The sequence below is a fragment of the Zosterops lateralis genome, assembly GCF_965231275.1.
Source record: "Zosterops lateralis genome assembly, chromosome: 2".
NCBI classification, from domain to species: Eukaryota; Metazoa; Chordata; class Aves; order Passeriformes; family Zosteropidae; genus Zosterops; species Zosterops lateralis.
In genome coordinates, this window is record NC_139763.1 from 102,191,999 (window position 1) to 102,200,025 (window position 8,027).

An 8,027-nucleotide genomic window follows, 5' to 3' on the forward strand; every position below is an offset into this window, starting at 1 on the left:
TCCTAAAGGAGCCCCCGGCTCTGTACAAAAACTTGAGTTAAAAATTTTATTTCTTTAAAAATTCCCAAGCCCTCTGAAGGCTACATTTTGTGTCATGGAGCTGACATCAGGAAATCTGTCAGCTCAGGCGAACCAAACCGAGTTCGGCCGAACGCAGCGAGCGGCGCCGCCTTCTGCCGAACCGAGCCGAGCTCGGCCGAGCCCCGCCGCCCGCTCCCGCCCCCGTGGATTAGCGGGGCTGTACTCACTGCCCGGTGAGCTCCCGGCCGTGTCCGCGCCACGGCTGGCGGGACCGGGCAGCAGGAAAGCACCGAGCTCTGCGTGTTTAACGGGAGGCGGCCCCGCTTCCCCGCGCCGCCCTCAGGGAGCCGAGCGGCGCCGAGTGCAGCCGAGGCGAGCCGAGCTTCCCCGAAGAGCCGAATGTAGACGACTGCATCCGGTGATAGCCGAGGTGTGCCGAGCGCAGCCGAGCCGAGCCGAGCTGCGGGGAGCGCGGCGAGCGGCACAGGCTTGAGCAGAGGCGAACCGAGCCGAGTTCAGCCGAACCCAGCCGAGTTCAGCCGAGGCGAGCCGAGTAATTCAAAAAGCAGAAACAAACAAACCCCCTCAGTCTCAGCAGCAGGCCCAGCACAGATAGGCAAGTTTGGAATTTTCTTTGCTAGGCTGGAGGTGTATTCAAGACATCTTTCCTCTTTGTTTGACAGAAGACAGACAAAAAACAAACAAACAACTTATCTAAATAGGGTATTTTATTCCAGTCTGTCAAGTAAGGCTGCTACTCCCAGCCAGCGCTGCACTGTTCATGGAGTCCTGGTGCAGTTCCTCACTGTATCCCGTTGCCCCAGGATCCATGGCTGTCCCTCAGGGTTCTGAAGGAGCGCTGTCTTTGGATTTCTGGCTTCAGAGTGCAGGATCTGAACTGTGGCCTCTCGGCTCTATTCTAGGAACCCTGGAAAAGCAAGCTCTTAATCATGAGAAACTCTTGAAAGTCGAGCTGCCTTGCAAGAGGCGCTACAGATAATGAGATCATTCTTTTATCATTCTTTGTTGAAATCACCTCTGTGAAACCTTAATAGGCTTCAGCAGTTTCTGCAGAACATCTGGTTCCACCCAGAGCAATTCAGTGCATTGTAACATGTACTGGACTGCTTCATGTAATCGGTAGCTTGTGTTTTGCAAGACCTTCAGCAACTTTTCCTTCAGTTTTTATGGTAATTAGCATTTAGTGCTTATCAAGCAGAGCATTAGGTTCCTATTTATGTCTCAGTGATTTGATATGCTATTCCTAGTTAGTTCTGATTCACTTCTCCAGATCTTGACTTAACTTTGAGTCATGTTTCTTCTGCCTTTTGTGCAAATGGACTTAATCTTTTTCTGCAGCTTTGTATTGAAATATCAATCATAAACTAATCATGCTAAATTAAGGTGATGTTTTGCTCTACTAAAATCTTGTGACCACCTTGGAAGGTAAGAAGAATTGAGAGCAAACAGTGTAAGGATGTTGACTGTGGAAGCTGAAGGTTGTCCAGCAAGAGCTGAGTGTGTGGTTCTGACACTTAACAAGGCTGGGAAGAGTTCCTGTGTGGACAGTGAATGTTAGAGTCGGCTGAGCTTTCAAAGTATGAAAGTAGCAAGGAAGGGATCAAAGGAAAAGCACTGGCGAGGTGAGATCAGATTTGAGCCCTTTCTGATGTCCACACATGTTCTTTGTGTTGTCAAATTCTGTGTGTAACCAAGTCCAGCAGTTCCCCTGGTTATTTTGCAGGTAGATAGGATACTCCAAGCTCCAGGGACAAGACTGGCCACTCGAGTCATGGGTGGCTGCTCTGCACGGGCAGGTCTGAGAGGAAACACCCGCTGAACTGCAGGAAAACAGTGAATGTGAAACTCGGCCCCGTGATCCTCTGGGATCAATGGGAACGTTGGGAAGGCTGTGGAAGAGCTGAAAGCCGTGGGATGGCCTGTGCCACAGGGGAGCAGTGCTGGCCGAGGCCGTGTCCCAGCCAAGGGGCTCCTCTGGTGTCCCTCTAAGAGGATACGCCTGGGGTTTTGTTCTTGATAAAGATTTCTGAGCAGTCAGTCTGTAGACTTCTGGTTTAATGTAAGTATTTACTGAAATTTTTGTCCCTGAGAGCAAAACGTTTATCTCCTGACTTGCCTGCAATTCAGTATCTACTGAATTGGATGTGCATTCTCCTGAGCTATTGAGAAACCTCCCTGTGATTCTGTAATTTGCAAAAGAACAGCATTAAGTCACTTTCCTTTTTGTTGTCTCCATAGCTTTAGCTTGACTCGTGCTCAAAGACAAGAATGACTATGTGTGGTGATTTGTTAGTTTGGTGGGGTTTCTTTGCCAGTTCAGGGCTAAAATATGATAGAAGAAAAGGCTTTTTTTGCCTTAGCAGTGGAGAAATGCTTTTGCATGAGGTGTTGAAGGTCAGTTGTTTTACAACTTCAAAGGAAGGCAAAGCAAACCAGGGTGATGGCCACACTCCTTTAAGAAAAGCTTGGTATGTATTTGAGCAATTAATTCAGCAGGGCTTCTAGTGTTAATTGCTGGTATTTTGGTTGTGTTTGGTTCTCTGTGCATTCAACTAATTGTCAGTGTTTCTCATACAGAATAAGTGTTCCACTTAGTGATTTTCAGCAAAAGCAGTTGTGGTATAAAACAAGAATAATCTCAAAAAGTGGTTTGGGTTTTGTTTGTTTTTTGTTACCCAACACTAGTTAGCTTTCCTACTGTGAGTTTTAAAGTTTTCTCCAACAACTCGGGATGAATTTCCCCATTCTGCCTCACTGTAAGGCACTGTATCTCTTAGAAAAGCTTTTCCCTTTTATCCTCACTGCCCTGTTTTGAAGCAGTGCTCCAGTTTAGCCTGTAGTGATGGGTCTTAGATCCTTGTGGCGGTGGGTGGATGAGTTTCCGTGGGTGTTCCGGTTGAATTGTTGTATGTTTTATTATATTGGTTTATTACAATTGTTAAATGGTTTGTTCCCTGTAACCCCCTCCTTCCCTCTCCTTGGTTTGTCCCAGACTTGTTTACCAAGAGTCCGTTATATGTCAGTCATTGAGTTCTATAACTCCTGGTCCTGTCTGTCACCCAGAGGCCTCTCCCCTTGCCTAGAAACTTCTAAGAAGGGTCTCGGGTGATTGGTTAGGACCAGGGGTTCCCCCTCCCCTAAGGTATCTGATTAGATCCTAAGTTGATAGATGTACCCTGAGCCACTCCCTGAATCCCAGCTATTGGTCCCTTGCTCTGCCCTCCCCTGTGTGCCTCCCCCAGTTAAAAGTTACTGCACTCAGGTGCTCGGGGTCTCTTCGGAGCCTCGGCCCTGAGGGTGAATAAACCCCCGGTTGCTTCAGCTTGGAAGAGTCCCGCCTCTCCTTTACTCGCGCCGCAGTAGTTGGTCCTGCTTCATCGGCTCAAAGGCCCCTGTGTTGTGGTGGTGTCAGGGCTGGCCGGAGCCGGCAACGCTAGGGCGACCCACTGCAGAGTGGTGCCCAACGTGGGGCTGCCAGAAGCAGAGGAAGACCACTGCAGCGAGGCATTTGGCGCAAAGCCCCTTTGTGGAGCTTCGTGAGGAGGTTCTTTCCCTTCCCGATCCAGTGGATTACCGTTTGTCTCGTGCCCCTTGGTGGAAGCAGCCTTCGGGTGCGCTCCCAAGGGGATGAAGAGGGCAGCTTCGTCTCACCCCCGAGGTCCTCTTCGGTGCGAGTTCCAGAACCGCTGTTTGTTTTCTTCGCAGGAGCCTGGTGAGGGTAAGTGGAAGCACCCACGGGGGTCCCCCATTTATCCCAGGCGAGTTTGGGGCTGTTCTGGTACAGCTCTAGGTGACCGGCTTGAGGGACTCTGCCTTGAGCGGTCTTGCTGCGCGGTTCCCTGGGGAGGGTTTCTTTTATAGCTCTTTCCCGGGTGGTTTCGGATCGGTTTCCTGCATTTTTAGTTGATTTTGTTGGTTTGGTGTTGTGTTTCTCTGCCTGCCGCTTCCACAGGGGTTGGGTGATGTTAAAAGGCAAGGGTTTTCGGTTGTGTAAAGCACCTCCGGGGAGGAGGCTGAGAAGCCTGACCGGATTTTTGGTGTGTGCTGGTTGTCACGTTTTGTTCGGCATTTTATTTGTGGTGGTTTCTGAAGGAGCGATTGAATTTACCATCAGGCACGGGTGCTCGTCTTTCAATTGCTCAGAGAGACATTTATTTGAGTTTTGTTGGAATTTTAACGGTTAATAAAGTTAAATACTCAAAGGGACAGTTTAAACGCTTTGTTAGAAAACTCTTCCTCCACTTCCCAGACACCACCCCGGAGGCAGAACCAAGATCCAATATTGGGATTCGGTGATTTCTAAATTTACAGAATTGGCCACCTCTGGGGATGAGAAAGCAACAAAATTTTTATTTTGGTCTCAGCAGATCAGATCTGCAGTGGAAAAAATTAAGGGAGTGGAGAAAGGGTCTTCCCAGCGAGGCAGTTTTTGTTCCCCCATTCTCCTGAGTCTCCTTCCGGATCCCCTCATTCCCGTAAAGGTATTCTCAAGGGTGCAGCAGGCAAACCCCAGCCTGCCAGCCCTGGCCCCTTTGGAATGCCAAAATCCCCACACCCGGGACAGACAAGGCAGTCTGCCCGGGACGCCCGATGCGGCCCTGGCCAGGTTGCTGAGGATTTTTCCCTTCCCTGCACTTACCCGGTTTCACGTCCTAGAGTTAGGTTTAGCCTGGCTGGGGGAGAATGCTATCAAAATGGCACCCCCAGCCCTCAGTCACAAAATGGCGGCGGCTGCCTGGCACGGTCGTCCTCCATGTCTTCCCACCATTTCCCCTTCTTCATCCCACAATCCCTTCTATTCCCTGAACAACCCCTTCTTGTCCCCGACTCCTCCCTCAACCCCTCCCTCTCGCTCAGAGTTCCTGTCCCAGCCCCTTTCCCACGCTCCTCCTTCTCGACGCTCCGCCCACAGCCACACCCCTCGAGATGTGATGTCACCCAATCAGGCCACGCCCTCAGAACGCCCCAGGTCCCGCCCATGCACTTCCAGTTCCCACGCTCCCTCTTCTGGTTCCCACGCTTGGGATCCGGAAGACGAGGAGCTGGATTCCGGAAGTGAAAGTCCCCATATCCCATCCCTTGCTCCGGTGACCTACCAGAGAACAAGGGGTGGGCAAGCCACGAATATCACCTGGCAGGCCATATCCCAGCATGTTGTCAAAGAGCTAATGAAGGCACTCAAGGAGTATGGGCGGGATAGTCCATACTTCCAGGGCCTGTTAAATGCCCAGCTAGCCAGAACGGTTGTCGTCCCTTTTGATCCTAAACATCTCTTCAGGTGCCTCCATTCGCGAGCGGAGTACCAACTCCGGGAGGCTACCTGGAGGGATCTTTTGCGGGACGCCCTTCCAGGATTGTTATCAAATCCGGACACTGCTGACATCCATGGGGACGAGATCACCCTACAACATCTGATGGGCAAGGGAGATTGGGAAACTCCAGCCAAACAGGCCTCTGACATTCCTAGGCCGGTTCTGGAGAAGGTGACAAGGTTGGCGGAGAAGGCCTTCCTTGAAATGTGGCTGTCCAGCCCATTGCAATACTATCTAGACATTTTTCAGGGTCCCGGAGAACACTATCTTCAGTTCATAGAACGACTAACCGCAGCGGTGGAACAGCAAGTAGATGATGAGCTCTCCAGGAAGTCGGTGGTAAGGTCACCCATGCAAATGAGGTTTGCAAGAAGGCCATGCTGACCTTACCCAAAAAGCCAAAACCCACCCTGCAAGATTATATACAAGTCGTGACAGAAGTAGTGCCTCTGATGATCTGATGACACCGGGACGACCAGGGAAACGGGAACTGCACCACTGGACAGTTGCCGCAGCCGCGGAGGCCACCGAGACACCACCTTCAGCACAGACCCTGCACACACCAGGGACAATGAGGCGCCCCTCTAGGAGGTCCGCCGACAGGCCCTGTCTGCTGTGCGGAAAAAAGGGACACTGGTGGCAGGCCTGTCCCCTCAAAAAAGAGTTCCATCAGTTTAGGGAGAGGAAGGAGGGTGAAAGAAAAGGAGCACAAGGAGGGCGCAGCCCTCAAAAGCAAAAAAACTAAAGAGTGAGCGTGGGGCCACCCAGCGTGAAGATGAAAATTGGGTGGCCCGAGCCGGGGTGGGGGGAGTAGGGAACGAGGGACAGAAAACAACTGGATGTGACATAACAGACCTGACTTTTCCAGGGCAATCTCAGGATTCACCACGGGATCCTGAGCCGGAAGAAAAATTCCCGGATTTGACGCAGGATCCTCCATTGCAAGATCCACCACCTGACACGTCTAACAAACTATTTTTGCCTCCTCCAGGGACATCCGTAACAATGACTGATCAGCAGGTGCCCTTTCGCCTGGTGCTTGTATCACTGTTGTGGATCAGGGACCATACTGCAAAGGTCGCAAGGAATAGAGGTACCTGGCATTTAATTGGCACTGAATATATCGTCGTGGGGGATTGTAAATACACCCCACCAGAGATAGAAATTGCCCCGGAAAAAGATGGCCTCTGACCCGGAGTGGTTTGTTCTCTGGCTTTGCTGCACTCGCCCACCCATTTTCCTTGCCAAAGGGCAGATAATAGCTCAGCTCATTTCAACACCAAAGGAGCGAGAGACAAACAACACCAACCCTCAGGTAAACACTGTCATCACCATCATGGAGAACCGGCCTGAGGAATAATAGAGGTTAAAGGTGGGCGGGGAAACCAAAACTATCAAAGGTCTCCTGGATACAGGGGCAGATGTGACAATCATCCCTGAAAGGATGTGGCCATCACATTGGCCTCTGCAAACCATAGTTGAGCAAGTCAAAGGTGTAGGGGGTTTACAATTGGCAAAAAGATCAAAAGGCGTGGTCCAAATTGAGGCGCCCAAAGGGCAGTTGGCTAATATCCACCCCTTTGTTTTTGAACTACAAGGCACCCCTGTGGGGGAGAGATGTCATGGCCCAGTGGGGGGTCACAATTGGCTTTCCAGACCCTCTGCAAAATTTCCGGGCAGCAGCCACTGAGAGGCGCCCCACCCAAAAACTGAATTGGAGAACCGATGAACCAGTATGGGTGGAGCAGTGGCCGCTTTCAAGACAAAAATTAAAGGCACTCAATGAGCTCGTAGAGGAGCAGCTGCGCAAAGGCCACATTGAGGAGACCACCTCCCCATGGAACTCCCTGGTGTTTGTAATACAGAAGGCTGATAAAACCAGGTGGCGACTCCTCCAGGAGCTCCGCCAAATTAACGATGTAATAGAAGATATGGGATCTCTCCAGCCAGGGATGCCCTCCTCGACCATGCTGCCACAAAATTGGGATCTGGCCATAATAGACATTAAAGACTGCTTCTTTCAAATTCCCCTGCACCCAGATGATGCCCCACGGTTTGTGTTCTCAGTTCCAAACATCAACTGAGAGGCCCCGAGGAAGAGGTATCACTGGAAAGTGTTGCTGCAGGGCATGAAAAACAGCCCTGTCATCTGCCAGTGGTATGTTTCTTCCTTGCTGTCCCCTGTACGTGCAGCAGCACACCAGGCCATTATTATCACTATATGGATGATGTACTCTTGTGTGTGCCCCCAACAATCTGCTGGCCCATGTGCTTGACCTTACAGTGTCTGCACTGGTTGCCGCAGGGTTCGAGCTGCAAGAATCAAAAATTCAAAAGATGCCACCGTGGAGGTATCTCGGACTCGAAATTGGAAAGCAGACCATTGTGCCACAAAAATTGGCTATTAAGACAAAAATTGAGACACTTGCGGACGTCCACCAACTGTGTGGGGCGTTGAATTGGGTGAGGCCTTGGCTGGGTCTGTCAACTGAAGACCTAGCGCCCCTTTTCAATTTATTGAAAGGGGGGAGAGGGGCTGAGTTCCCCCAGTCACTCACCCCAGAGGTGCAGAAGGCCCTAAAGAGGGTTCAACACCTCATGTACACACAACAGGCGAATCAGTGTGATCTGGATTTGCTGTTCCAATTTATCATCCTCGGAAATCTGCCACAT